A 16,256-nucleotide genomic window follows, 5' to 3' on the forward strand; every position below is an offset into this window, starting at 1 on the left:
AAAGAGAAAATGGTGAATTGAATGTGAATGAAAATGAGAATGAGAGAAGGGTCTTTTATAGTTTTTTTCTATTACTTTATCAAATAAATTATTAGTGTGTTTGGCGGCAATTAAAAAGAGTCATATATGTTTGGCTAATTTCATTTTCAAATCAGCCATTGCCAACGTATGTATGTAATCTTTTTTTTGTCATTCTAATGTATGTGGTCGTGTTTAATAAAATATTTTATTGAGTGAAATTCCATAAACGAATATATATAATAATAATTATATTGAATGAAATTTCATAAATGAATATATATATATATAATATATATATATATATATATATATATATATATATATATATATATATATATATATATATATATATATATATATATATATATATATATATATATATATATATATATATATATATATATATATATATATATACGTCAGAGTGATTTCGCCTTCTCATGAGGACTTAACCTACTAATCAAACAGGTTACTAAGTCAAAGACCAACTGTCAATGACTTCTCAAGGATACAAACTAAACTTAGTCCCTCAAGGAAAACTCAAAGACCAATTGTCAACAACTTCTTGAGACTACAAACTAAACTTAGTCTCTCAAGGAATTTAACCAAAACTAAAATACAAAGAATGTGTGTTTACAAGAATGCTTCTAAACAAGCAGTACAGAAAATAAATTTTAGAGTATACAATTAAGAAAATATACAAGTAAAAGCTCTAAGTGTAGTGAGTGTTGTAATTGTTGTTTATCTCGTTTGCTGTTCTCTTTTTACTCACGTTGTTGTTATTCTTATTATTCACTTATATCCTCACAATTCCTTGTCCTCTTCTAAACAGATGATAAATAGTACCATTGGAGGATAGAATTGGAAACTTCTTCAATTTTACAGTTGTAATAGTGGTATGAGGTTGAGTTGTGAATCATGGAGATCCGTTGGTAGTACATTCCTTAATAATTTCAACACATTTGTCCTTTTAAGGAAACATTTGATTTTCCGCTTGAATGTACGATTTTCAAGAATATTATGTCAACATTATCTCTCAATCATTGGCTTCGTATTATAGATGATTTTAAAGCTTGATCAGAGTTTAAAGCCTTGAATGTTGGACTTCTTAGTCTAGTGAAAATGGGGCTTGGGTTATCAGAGTAAATCTGGATTGTTTCTTCTAGAAGCATTGACTTGGTTATCCACATGTTTTACTATCAATTAAACACTTATTCATATTTTAACATTGTATAAGAATTTCTTGATGTCTAGATTATTGAGTCTCTTTATCTAGAGTCTAGAGTTTGCTTTGTCTAGAGTCTAGAGTTTGCTTGTCTAGAGTCCATTGTCTGCGTATCTAGAGACCATAATTTGCTTCGTCTAGAGTCCAAAATCTACTTTATTCAGATCCCATAACTTCTTTGTCCATAGTCTAGAATCTACTTTCCTTATCTTTAACATTTTGCACACTTAATGAAACTATTAGAGTACGTACTAAATTGTTCTTTATACTTTACTATCATAAAAACTTAAGGATTGTAGATGTAGAACCAAACTTGTTCCAATAAAAGGAATTGTAGAAAGGTTGAACAAATTAGTTCAATTACTTAAAGATGAAGGCATATGCTCGAAACATAAAAAATCCTTAGCAACTTAATCAAACTCCTACCAAACAACTCTCGTGGTTTCCTCCGAAAGAAATATCTATGTAGTTGAACGATCTTCGATGGATTCAACATCAAATGAAAGAACTTAATCTATGAGATAATATGAAGAAGAATAAGCCTCATCTAGTAGATCTTCGAGATAAGAAGAGAAAACAAAACCTCCAAAAACAAAGAAGAGTCAACCTCAGGAAGAACCTTCGAAAAATCTTCTTCTGATGAAGAAGACGAAGTCTTCTTGAAAATATCTCACGAAAAAAATAATGATGAGATAACAAAGCTATCTTACAAACATTTATTTAAATTAAGTGCTACATTAATTGAAGAAAATGATAAGATTTAAAAGCATAACTCAGGCCTTACAGACTATAATGAATTTATGGTGGAGAGCAATAAAATGCTTAAGTTCGAAATAACTAATATTAGAAATTTGGTTGTAACATGTGAGACTTTGGTCTCCATGAAAAAGAAGTGGATTAGGGTTTAAATCCAATAGGACATAGAGTAAAAAGATAAATTTACCAAGTAGAACAAAAAAACCTAAGTAAATTTACTAAGGAGAAAAAACTTTGGAAGACCTTCCTTTAATAAAAGTGAATTAGAGTTTAAATTCGATAAGGCATATAGTAAAAAGATAAATGAGAAGAAAAGGAATCAATATTTGTATTTTTTTCTATGTTAAAATAATTATACATTTATAATATAAAAATGTTATATTTTTCTTATTAATAAACTTTCATTATTAAATTTTACTCAATTTAATTTTTTGTTACAATTAATACAATATTTTTATTAAACATGACCTCATAAGACGTTAGATTAAAAAAAGACTCCATACATATGTTAGCAACTATCGGTTTGAAAATGAAATTATCCGAACATATACTAATCCTTTTATTTGCCACCAAACACATTAATCATTTATATGATTTCGGCTGCGTTTGTTACAACTTTTTTTTTAAATCTATTTTTTTAGTTAAAAAATCATTTCTAATCATTTTAGAGTGTTTGTTTTAGATTTTTTAAAAATGACTATGTTAAAAAAATGATTTTTTTTTACTAAAAATGAGAAGCTGATTCAAGTAGCTTTAAAAATATTATTGTGTGATAGATGATTGAGAAAATGAAAATGAAAAATCGAAAGTTGCATTCATAGCAAAGTTACAAAGTTACCCTTAAAATCTTCTGAAAATTCCAAAAATATCCTTCGAAGGTTTAACTTCATTTTGTTCAGAATCGTGAACATTGATTTTTCTTCCCCTCTGGTTCAATGGCGGCCTGAGCAGGGTTGTCTTCTTCTTCTTTGCACAAAATGAGTTCTAGAATAAAATGTCAGTTTTACTTTCAAATGTACCTAATTTACATGACCATTTCTTGGGTTTGACATTAATTTGAAGTTTATATAAATTGTCTATCATTTCTTAGGTTTGACATTAATTTGAAGTTTATATAAATTCTCTGTCATTTTTTGGGTTTGACATTAATTTGAAGTTTGAACCCCTTCATCATGGTTTTTCGAAGCCTCAACTTAAACAATTGGATTAATCATTCCAGGACATCAAATTTTTTACAATAGAAACACTTAATTGACACATCAGATGTATATGTACTATGAAATTGCTAATTACAATTACGCTCTCATCAGTTTAGTTGTGTCTTATTGTGGTTTTGTATTTTGATTAATAGGTTATAACATTGGCCCATTTTAAGTATAGTCATTCCCCACACATGGTTGAATTTGTTTTGTTTTATAAAGCACATAATTCTTATTTAGAGCATGTTTTGTTGTTACTTCTATAGAGTTATATTATTTTATATCAACCACGAAGATTAAATAATGACATCTACACACACATAAGCTTTGATCTGAGTGATAAATATTAATAGGTTAGTTTCAAATTTGTATTGTGTTAGTGATAAATATTAATACTGTTTTTGATGACTAGAATTTCATCTAAAAAAGATGTGAAAATTTTAGAGAAGGATGGAAAAGTTGTTGCAAAATGGGGGGATGACAATAAAACAGAAAATTTGCTGAAAATTTGCATTGAAGAAATAAGAGCGGGTAATAGGCCAACTACCCACTTCAGTAAAGAAGGATGGAAGAATATTACTGAAAAGTTTCAAAAGAAAACTAGATATGCTTTTGATCACACTCAACTAAAAAATAGATGGGATACATTGAAAAGAGAGTTTTCGTCATTTGTGAAGTTAGTGGATAAGCAAACTGGAGTAGGATGGGATCATGAAAAGAAAACTATCATGGCTGACGATGATTAATGGACTGAAAAGAGTAAGATATGGTTGTGTCAATGTATACTATACTAGTATTTAATTAATTTCATGAAATTTTCTATGATATCTGTTTTGAATGTTTATTTATTTTTCAGGAGGATCCGGATATTTTGAAATGGAAAGATGGAGGATCTAAGTTTATTGACTTTCTTGATAAGTGTTTCAAGGGTGCCATAGCTACAGGATTCTCCCTTTATAAACCATATGAAGATCAATTACCATGTGAAAGATCAAAATCTCATTTTGAAGATGGTCGTGAGAAATGAAGTGCAACCCAACCCAACACCAAGTTCTGAGGATGAAGGAGATGCATTTAGTTTTGATGTTGGAAATGAACTACAACCCAACCCAACACCAAGTTGTTCCGAAAAGAGAAAGGTTTTAGGGAAAGGAGAGAAAATCGGGGCAATCTAGAAACTTCAACGATCTCTTGATCGTATACTCGATGAGTTTGGTCCAAGTCAACAATGACTCCTAGAAGACATCATTAGTTATGACAAATATTTGAAAATGTTGGATGAAATCCCATCCTTGGTAAAAGGATTACGTTTACACTTTAAGACTGTTAGAATCCTTGCCAATAAATAAAATAGGAAAACAATTTCTTACTTCATGAATACCTCCACTACTGATATGGCTCTTGATTGGATATACACTTGTCCCAAAAATATATCCATGTGATCGATGATAGGATTGTATGCTTCTTAGGAAAAACCAATAATAGTTGAAACTATTATGTTTTTCTTAGGAAATGACATACAGGTACTGATGTGATGGATGTTTGTGACTTTAATATGTGTTTTGCTTTTGCATTGTGTGGATGGGAAGGATCTGTTCATGATGCCAATATTCTTATGGATACTCTTCATAAACCCGATTTACAATTTCCTTATCCTGCAAAAGGTTAGTTTTTGGTACTTCAAATATTTTTATTAGTATAATTAATATTTTTATATTCTTGTAGGATATATTTTGTTTATAAACACAGGAAAATACTATCTTGTAGATTTGGGATATCCGTCACTTAAAGGTTTCTTATCACCATACAATAATACAAGGTATCATCTTGCACATTTTAGACTTACTTAAGGATTCATATCAAGAAATAATTTTTTTAATTATTATCATTCTAGTTTGAGAAGTGTGATTGAAAGAACTTTTGGTGTGGTAAAAGCAAGATGAGAAGTATTACAAGAAATGTCTAATTTCAAGCTTTAAACTCAAATGGCTATTATTTGAGTTTGTTTTTCACTTCATAACTTTTTAAGAAGAACGAACTCAAGTGACTTGGATATTCTTGAAATTTTAGAGAACATCAATGGTTTACAAGACAATGAGGAAGATTTGCACGAAGGAGTTATTGTTTTTTAATTATAAAGTAACATAAATATTTTTAAAATTATGTAATAAATATTAATTCATTATCTTTTATAATTATCTATTCATAACTATGAATACTAATTTGTAATTTCTTTTTAGTAATCTATATTTATAAAATTACTTTTTATGTTTAAGTTACCAAACAAAAAAAACCATTTAGAAAAAAAACATTATTACAGAAAACAAACGCAAATTAGTTTCAACTTTATTTTTAAATCTCTAAAAAAAATCTCTAGATTTTTTAAAAATAAAATCTATTTTTTTAAATTTAAAACAAGTTGGCCCAAAGTAATAGAAAACAACTATAAAAACACCCTTCTCATTCTCATTCATATTCACTTCACCATTATCTCTTTTACCCTTACTATTCAAAGCGCTTGAAACCCTAACCCAATAATCTATGACTTCTAAACCTACAACATGTTCTTCTTCTGCCCCATCAACCATCTTCATACCAAGAACATTAGTTGCGATCAACAACGATGTTGACAGATACTATGGTTCATGGTTCATTGGAAAGATTGTCGGTTGTCTCGTAGGTGACAAGTTTGTTGTGGAGTATGAGAAAATAATAGAGGATGATGAGGGAACAAAGGGCCTCCAAGAAACTGCTAACCTTTTCCAGCTCCGACCAATTCCCCCCAAGGAGATCATCCAGGACTTCCAACATGGTGATGAAGTTGAGGCTTATCACAACGAAGGATGGTGGGGGTTGCATCTCCAGATATATAGTAGAGGGTAAGTGAGCCGTGTTTTTCAAAGACTGGTCAGAGCAGCTAGTGTACTCAGAAGAAAAACTCAGGCGACACAATAAGTGGGTCAATGGAAGTTGGATCCCGCCGATGTTTTTTCTTGTTTAGATTATATGATAGTGAAATAAAAGAAACAGTAAGGTTAAAGGCTCCTGAAATTGTGAGTGGAGACAAGGGTGATTTCAAGTTTAAACCAGGGAAATTGTTTGAGGTTAAAGGCTCCTCGAACTATATTGTTTATTTCATCAACTCTAATGAAAAGTAGTAGTTTAGAACTACAAATTCAAAGGTTTGGCTAACAAGAACTGAGTCTAATATTAAACTAATTTTCTCCAACATTCAAAACTTCAACGCTGAAAATATTAAAACAAAAATCTTGAGGTTAGGACTATCAAATCAAAATATAGTATTGCATGCTGAAAAGGTGGCCACAAATCAAAATATAGTATTGCATGATGAAAAGGTGCCCGCCAAGATCTTGTAATTATTTTTTATTCTAGCTACAAATTGCAAACCAAATCACAATTTAAAACATTGTTCGTTAACGTGTCAAAGGAATCTATGCAAATAACAAATACACATATTTCAACCTACAACACCTTTCTCTGAAGAGAATCTCTTAAGAAAAGAACAATTTAAAGCCAACAATAAAAAATGCAGATCATAATAAAATCAATGGTAAGCCATATTTTTGAAATCTAAATCATAAAAGCAAGTGACCAAACAAGCAAATAATCACTGACTTCAATTTCAATCAATAATCATATAAACGTGTCACTATGTGTAAATTATTTTCTTAAAAAACAATCATTTTAAAAACATGGATGCAATTTAACACGATTCCATGACAAGAGTATTTATGTCAATCCTCACTAGGCAACAAATTATTTTTGACAATATACTGCTATGCAAACATTGCAATCATACCTTAGAAGCCACTACCCATTTATGATCAATCCAGCCCTGATGTACCCTCAACCAATGTCCCTGGTTTAAACTGGAAATCACCTTTGTTTCCACTCACAGTTTCAGCAGCCGTTAACCGCTCCAATTCTTTTATTTCACTATCATAATCCTGTAATATTAATAATTAAAAAACAATATTATCATCACTCACAATATACAGTTAACATCATAAAACATGCAATAACAATGAAACCTTTGAATCGATCTGAAAAAAAATGAAAATAAAACACACCTGTTGAGGAAATGGTGGGATCTAACTTCCATCGACCCACTTATGGTGCCGCCTCAGTTCTTCTTGGAAGTACACTAGTTGTTCCCATGAGCCTTTGAAATTCACAACTCGTATATCGTCCCCCAATGATCCGGAGATGCGACCGTCCCACCATCCGTCATTGTGATCAGCATCAACTTCATCAGCAAGTGGGAAGTCCTAGATGATCTTCCTGGGGGGAATTGGTTGAAGCTGGGAAAGCTTAGAATTTTCTTATAGGCCTTTTGTTCCCTCCCCATCCACCATTATTTTTGCATAATCCACAAAAAATATGTCACCGCCAAGACAACTGACAATCGTTTCAGTGAACCTGAACCATGAATTAGCCTGCATCATTGCTGATTTCAACTAAGGTTCAGGGTCTGAAGATGGTTGATGCGGCGGAGGGAGAATTATTTGTGGGTTTTGATACTATAGATTATCGAATTAGGGTTTCACACACTATAATTGCATAAATGGTAAAAGAGAAAATGGTGAATTGAATGTGAATGAAAATATGAATGAGAGAAGGGTCTTTTATAGTTTTTTTCTATTACTTTATCAAATAAATTATTAGTGTGTTTGGCGGCAATTAAAAAGAGTCATATATGTTTGGCTAATTTCATTTTCAAATCAACCATTGCCAACGTATGTATGTAATCTTTTTTTTGTCATTCTAATGTATGTGGTCGTGTTTAATAAAATATTTTATTAAGTGAAATTCCATAAACGAACATATATAATAATAATTATATTGAATGAAATTTCATAAATGAATATATATATATATATATATATATATATATATATATATATATATATATATATATATATATATATATATATATATATATATATATATATATATATATATATATATATATATATATATATATATATATATATATATATATATATATATATATATATAACGTCAGAGTGATTTCGCCTTCTCATGAGGACTTAACCTACTAATCAATCAGGTTACTAAGTCAAAGACCAACTGTCAATGACTTCTCAAGGATAAAAACTAAACTTAGTCCCTCAAGGAAAACTCAAAGACCAATTCTCAACAACTTCTTGAGACTACAAACTAAACTTAGTCTCTCAAGGAATTTAACCAAAATTAAAATACAAAGAATGTGTGTTTACAAGAATGCTTCTAAACAAGCAGTACAGATAATAAATTTTAGAGTATACACTTAAGAAAATATACAAGTAAAAGCTCTAAGTGGAGTGAGTGTTGTAATTGTTGTTTATCTCGTTTGCTGTTCTCTTTTTACTCACGTCGTTGTTATTCTTATTATTCACTTATATCCTCACAATTCCTTATCCTCTTCTAAACAGATGATAAATAGTACCATTGGAGGATAGAATTGGAAACTTCTTCAATTTTACAGTTGTAATAGTGGTATGAGGTTGAGCTGTGAATCATGGAGATCCGTTGGTAGTACATTCCTTAATAATTTCAACACATTTGTCCATTTAAGGAAACATTTGATTTTCCGCTTGAATGTACGATTTTCAAGAATATTATGTCAACATTATCTCTCAATCATTGGCTTCGTATTATAGATGATTTTAAAGCTTGATCAGAGTTTAAAGCCTCGAATGTTGGACTTCTTAGTCTAGTGAAAATGGGGCTTGGGTTATTAGAGTAAATCTGGATTGTTTCTTCTAGAAGCATTGACTTGGTTATCCAAATGTTTTACTATCAATTAAACACTTATTCATATTTTAACATTGTATAAGAATTTCTTGATGTCTAGATTATTGAGTCTTTTTATCTTGAGTCTAGAGTTTGCTTTGTCTAGAGTCTAGAGTTTGCTTTGTCTAGAGTCTAGAGTTTGCTTGTCTAGAGTCCATTGTCTGCGTAACTAGAGACCATAATTTGCTTCGTCTAGAGTCCAAAATCTACTTTATTCAGATCCCATAACTTCTTTGTCCATAGTCTAGAATCTACTTTCCTTATCTTTAACATTTTGCACACTTAATGAAACTATTAGAGTACGTACTAAATTGTTCTTTATACTTTACTATCATAAAAACTTAAGGATTGTAGATGTAGAACCAAACTTGTTCCAATAAAAGGAATTGTAGAAAGGTTGAACAAATTAGTTCAATTACTTAAAGATGAAGGCATATGCTCGAAACATAAAAAAATCCTTAGCAACTTAATCAAACTCCTACCAAACATCTCTCGTGGTTTCCTCCGAAAGAAATGTCTATGTGGTTGAACGATCTTCGATGGATTCAACATCAAATGAAAGAACTTAATCTATGAGATAATATGAAGAAGAATAAGCCTCATCTAGTAGATCTTCGAGATAAGAAGAGAAAACAAAACCTCCAAAAACAAAGAAGAGTCAAACTCAGGAAGAACCTTCGAAAAATCTTCTTCCGATGAAGAAGACGAAGTCTTCATGAAAATATCTCACGAGAAAGATGATGATGAGATAACAAAGCTATCTTACAAACATTTATTTAAATTAAGTGCTACATTAATTGAAGAAAATGATAAGATTTAAAAGCATAACTCAGGCCTTACAGACTATAATGAATTTATGGTGGAGAGCAATAAAATGCTTAAGTTCGAAATAACTAATATTAGAAATTTGGTTGTAACATGTGAGACTTTGGTCTCGATGAAAAAGAAGTGGATTAGGGTTTGAATCCAATAGGACATAGAGTAAAAAGATAAATTTACCAAGTAGAACAAAAAAACCTAAGTAAATTTACTAAGGTGAAAAAACTTCGGAAGACCTTCCTTAAATAAAAGTGAATTAGAGTTTAAATTCGATAAAGCATATAGTAAAAAGACAAATGAGAAGAAAAGGAATCAATATTTGTATTTTTTTCTATGTTAAAATAATTATACATTTATAATATAAAAATGTTATCTTTTTCTTATTAATAAACTTTCATTATTAAATTTTACTCAATTTAATTTTTTGTTACAATTAATACAATATTTTTATTAAACATGACCTCATAAGACGTTAGATTAAAAAAAGACTCCATACATATGTTAGCAACTATCGGTTTGAAAATGAAATTATCCGAACATATACTAATCCTTTTATTTGCCACCAAACACATTAATCATTTATATGATTTCGGCTGCGTTTGTTACAACTTTTTTTTTAAATCTATTTTTTTAGTTAAAAAATCATTTCTAATCATTTTAGAGTGTTTGTTTTAGATTTTTTAAAAATGACTATGTTAAAAAAATGATTTTTTTTTTACTAAAAATTTGAAGCTGATTCAAGTAGCTTTAAAAATATTATTGTGTGATAGATGATTGAGAAAATGAAAATGAAAAATACGAAAGTTGCATCCATAGCAAAGTTACAAAGTTACCCTTAAAATCTTCTGAAAATTCTAAAAATATCCTTCGAAGGTTTAACTTCATTTTGTTCAGAATCGTGAACATTGATTTTTCTTCCCCTCTGGTTCAATGGCGGCCTGAGCAGGGTTGTCTTCTTCTTCTTTGCACAAAATGAGTTCTAGAATAAAATGTCAGTTTTACTTTCAAATGTACCTAATTTACATGACCATTTCTTGGGTTTGACATTAATTTGAAGTTTATATAAATTGTCTATCATTTCTTAGGTTTGACATTAATTTGAAGTTTATATAAATTCTCTGTCATTTTTTGGGTTTGACATTAATTTGAAGTTTGAACCCATTCATCATGGTTTTTCGAAGCCTCAACTTAAACAATTGGATTAATCATTCCAGAACATCAACTTTTTTACAATAGAAACACCTAATTGACACATTAGATGTATATGTACTATGAAATTGCTAATTACAATTACGCTCTCATCAGTTTAGTTGTGTCTTATTGTGGTATTGTATTTTGATTAATAGGTTATAACATTGGCCCATTTTAAGTATAGTCATTCCCCACACATGGTTGAATTTGTTTTGTTTTATCAAGCACATAATTCTTATTTAGAGCATGTTTTGTTGTTACTTCTATAGAGTTATATTATTTTATATCAACCACGAAGATTAAATAATGACATCTACACACACATAAGCTTTGATCTGAGTGATAAATATTAATAGGTTAGTTTCAAATTTGTATTGTGTTAGTGATAAATATTAATACTGTTTTTGATGACTAGAATTTCATCTAAAAAAGATGTGAAAATTTTAGAGAAGGATGGAAAAGTTGTTGCAAAATGGGGGGATGACAATAAAACAGAAAATTTGCTGAAAATTTGCATTGAAGAAATAAGAGCGGGTAATAGGCCAACTACCCACTTCAGTAAAGAAGGATGGAAGAATATTACTGAAAAGTTTCAAAAGAAAACTAGATATGCTTTTGATCACACTCAACTAAAAAATAGTTGGGATACATTGAAAAGAGAGTTTTCGTCATTTGTGAAGTTAGTGGATAAGCAAACTGGAGTAGGATGGGATCATGAAAAGAAAACTATCATGGCTGACGATGATTAATGGACTGAAAAGAGTAAGATATGGTTGTGTCAATGTATACTATACTAGTATTTAATTAATTTCATGAAATTTTCTATGATATCTGTTTTGAATGTTTATTTATTTTTCAGGAGGATCCGGATATTTTGAAATGGAAAGATGGAGGATCTAAGTTTATTGACTTTCTTGATAAGTGTTTCAAGGGTGCCATAGCTACAGGATTCTCCCTTTATAAACCATATGAAGATCAATTACCATGTGAAAGATCAAAATCTCATTTTGAAGATGGTCGTGAGAAATGAAGTGCAACCCAACCCAACACCAAGTTCTGAGGATGAAGGAGATGCATTTAGTTTTGATGTTGGAAATGAACTACAACCCAACCCAACACCAAGTTGTTCCGAAAAGAGAAAGGTTTTAGGGAAAGGAGAGAAAATCGGGGCAATCTAGAAACTTCAACGATCTCTTGATCGTATACTCGATGAGTCTGGTCCAAGTCAACAATGACTCCTAGAAGACATCATTAGTTATGACAAATATTTGAAAATGTTGGATGAAATCCCATCCTTGGTAAAAGGATTACGTTTACACTTTAAGACTGTTAGAATCCTTGCCAATAAATAAAATAGGAAAACAATTTCTTACTTCATGAATACCTCCACTACTGATATGGCTCTTGATTGGATATACACTTGTCCCAAAAAAATATCCATGTGATCGATGATAGGATTGTATGCTTCTTAGGAAAAACCATTAATAGTTGAAACTATTATGTTTTTCTTAGGAAATGACATACAGGTACTGATGTGATGGATGTCTGTGACTTTAATATGTGTTTTGCTTTTGCATTGTGTGGATGGGAAGGATCTGTTCATGATGCCAATATTCTTATGGATACTCTTCATAAACCCGATTTACAATTTCCTTATCCTGCAAAAGGTTATTTTTTGGTACTTCAAATATTTTTATTAGTATAAATAATATTTTTATATTCTTGTAAGATATATTTTGTTTATAAACACAGGAAAATACTATCTTGTAGATTTGGGATATCCATCACTTAAAGGTTTCTTATCACCATACAATAATACAAGGTACCATCTTGCACATTTTAGACTTACTTCAGGATTCATATCAAGAAATAATTTTTTTAATTATTATCATTCTAGTTTGAGAAGTGTGATTGAAAGAACTTTTGGTGTGGTAAAAGCAAGATGAGAAGTATTACAAGAAATGTCTAATTTCAAGCTTTAAACTCAAATGACTATTATTTAAGTTTGTTTTTCACTTCATAACTTTTTAAGAAGAACGAACTCAAGTGACTTGGATATTCTTGAAAGTTTAGAGAACATCAATGGTTTACAAGACAATGAGGAAGATTTGCACGAAGGAGTTATTGTTTTTTAATTATAAAGTAACATAAATATTTTTAAAAATTATGTAATAAATATTAATTCATTATCTTTTATAATTATCTATTCATAACTATGAATACTAATTTGTAATTTCTTTTTAGTAATCTATATTTATAAAATTACTTTTTATGTTTAAGTTACCAAACAAAAAAAAACCATTTAGAAAAAAAAAATTATTACAGAAAACAAATGCAAATTAGTTTCAACTTTATTTTTAAATCTCTAAAAAAAATCTCTAGATTTTTTAAAAATAAAATCTATTTTTTTAAATTTAAAACAAGTTGGCCCAAAGTAATAGAAAACAACTATAAAAACACCCTTCTCATTCTCATTCATATTCACTTCACCATTATCTCTTTTACCCTTACTATTCAAAGCGCATGAAACCCTAACCCAATAATCTATGACTTCTAAACCTACAACCTGTTCTTCTTCTGCCCCATCAACCATCTTCATACCAAGAACATTAGTTGAAATCAACAACGATGTTGACAAATACTATGGTTCATGGTTCACTGGAAAGATTGTCGGTTGTCTCGCAGGTGACAAGTTTGTTGTGGAGTATGACAAAATAATAGAGGATGATGAGGGAACAAAGGGCCTCCAAGAAACTGCTAAGCTTTTCCAGCTCCGTCCAATTCCCCCCAAGGAGATCATCCAGGACTTCCAACATGGTGATGAAGTTGAGGCTTATCACAACGAAGGATGGTGGGGGGTTGCATCCCCAGATATATAGTAGAGGGTAAGTGAGCCGTGTTTTTCAAAGACTGGTCAGAGCAGCTAGTGTACTCAGAAGAAAAACTCAGGCGACACAATAAGTGGGTCAATGGAAGTTGGATCCCGCCATTGTTTTTTCTTGTTTAGATTATATGATAGTGAAATAAAAGAAACAGTAAGGTTAAAGGCTCCTGAAATTGTGAGTGGAGACAAGGGTGATTTCAAGTTTAAACCAGGGAAATTGTTTGAGGTTAAAGGCTCCTCGAACTATATTGTTTATTTCATCAACTCTAATGAAGAGTAGTAGTTTAGAACTACAAATTCAAAGGTTTGGCTAACAAGAACTGAGTCTAATATTAAACTGATTTTCTCCAACATTCAAAACTTCAACGCTGAAAATATTAAAACAAAAAGCTTGAGGTTAGGACTATCAAATCAAAATATAGTATTGCATGCTGAAAAGGTGGCCACAAATCAAAATATAGTATTGCATGATGAAAAGGTGCCCGCCAAGATCTTGTAATTATTTTTTATTCTAGCTACAAATTGCAAACCAAATCATAATTTAAAACATTGTTCGTTAACGTGTCAAAGGAATCTATGCAAATAACAAATACACATATCTCAACCTATAACACCTTTCTCTGAAGAGAATCTCTTAAGAGAAGAACAATTTAAAGGCAACAATAAAAAATGCAGATCATAATAAAATCAATGGTAAACCATATTTTAGAAATCTAAATCATAAAAGCAAGTGACCAAACAAGCAAATAATCACTGACTTCAATTTCAATCAATAATCATATAAACGTGTCACTATGTGTAAATTATTTTCTTAAAAAACAATCATTTTAAAAACATGGATGCAATTTAACACGATTCCATGACAAGAGTATTTATGTCAATCCTCACTAGGCAACAAATTATTTTTGACAATATACTGCTATGCAAACATTGCAATCATACCTTAGAAGCCACTACCCATTTATGATCAATCCAGCCCTGATGTACCCTCAACCAATGTCCCTGGTTTAAACTGGAAATCACCTTTGTTTCCACTCACAGTTTCAGCAGCCGTTACCCGCTCCAATTCTTTTATTTCACTATCATAATCCTGTAATATTAATAATTAAAAAACAATATTATCATCACTCACAGTATACAATTAACATCATAAAACATGCAATAACAATGAAACCTTTGAATCGATCTGAAAAAAAATGAAAATAAAACACACCTGTTGAGGAAATGGTGGGATCTAACTTCCATCGACCCACTTATGGTGCCGCCTCAGTTCTTCTTGGGAGTACACTAGTTGTTCCCATGAGCCTTTGAAATGCACAACCCGTATATTGTCCCCCAATGATCCGGAGATGCGACCGTCCCACCATCCGTCATTATGATTAGCATCAACTTCATCAGCAAGTGGGAAGTCCTGGATGATCTTCCTGGGGGGAATTGGCCGAAGCTGGGAAAGCTTAGAAGATTCTTGTAGGCCTTTTGTTCCCTCCCCATCCACCATTATTTTTGCATAATCCACAAAAAATATGTCACCGCCAAGACAACTGACAATCGTTTCAGTGAACCTGAACCACTGAATTAGTCTGCATCATTGTTGATTTCAACTAAGGTTCAGGGTCTGAAGATGGTTGATGCGGCGGAGGGAGAATGATTTGTGGGTTTTGATACTATAGATTATCGGATTAGGGTTTCACACACTATAATTGCATAAATGGGAAAAGAGAAAATGGTGAATTAAATGTGAATGAAAATGAGAATGAGAGAAGGGTCTTTTATAGTTTTTTTTCTATTACTTTATCAAATAAATTATTAGTGTGTTTGGAGGCAATTAAAAAGAGTCATATATGTTTGGCTAATTTCATTTTCAAATCAACCATTGCCAACGTATGTATATAATCTTTTTTTTGTCATTCTAAGGTATGTGGTCGTGTTTAATAAAATATTTTATTAAGTGAAATTCCATAAACGAATATATATAATAATAATTATATTGAATGAAATTTCATAAATGAATATATATATATATATATATATATATATATATATATATATATATATATATATATATATATATATATATATATATATATATATATATATATATATAAGGAGGAGGAAAACATGTTGATATTATGCGAGAAGTATATCATCCCAAGTTAATATCGGAACCTATTTGTTTCAAGAGGATCAATGTTGTGCTAGGAAAAGATAAAGAAGCATGGTGTGCCTATCATCGTTTGAGAGGTCACCAGTTAAAAAGAGAAATCGAGATTTTGATCCAAAGAGGCCGGCTGTTGTCAGATGTAAAAGAGGTAGAAGGATATGTAGGAAAAAGAAGTCCTTATGG

At 30.6% G+C, this 16,256-nt stretch overlaps 1 long non-coding RNA gene across 1 annotated transcript; it reads right to left on the minus strand.

Annotated features, from left to right (window-relative positions):
- Positions 1-13,466: 13,466 nt before the first annotated feature.
- On the minus strand, positions 13,467-15,628 carry LOC127094765 (uncharacterized). The gene is made up of 3 exons (XR_007792643.1): positions 15,126-15,628; positions 14,855-15,002; positions 13,467-14,280 (listed from the first exon to the last, which is right to left on the minus strand). It is a non-coding gene; the product is annotated as an uncharacterized LOC127094765 (long non-coding RNA).
- Positions 15,629-16,256: the final 628 nt, after the last annotated feature.

The sequence above is a fragment of the Lathyrus oleraceus genome, chromosome 6 (genome assembly GCF_024323335.1).
Source record: "Lathyrus oleraceus cultivar Zhongwan6 chromosome 6, CAAS_Psat_ZW6_1.0, whole genome shotgun sequence".
Classification (NCBI taxonomy): Eukaryota; Viridiplantae; Streptophyta; class Magnoliopsida; order Fabales; family Fabaceae; genus Lathyrus; species Lathyrus oleraceus.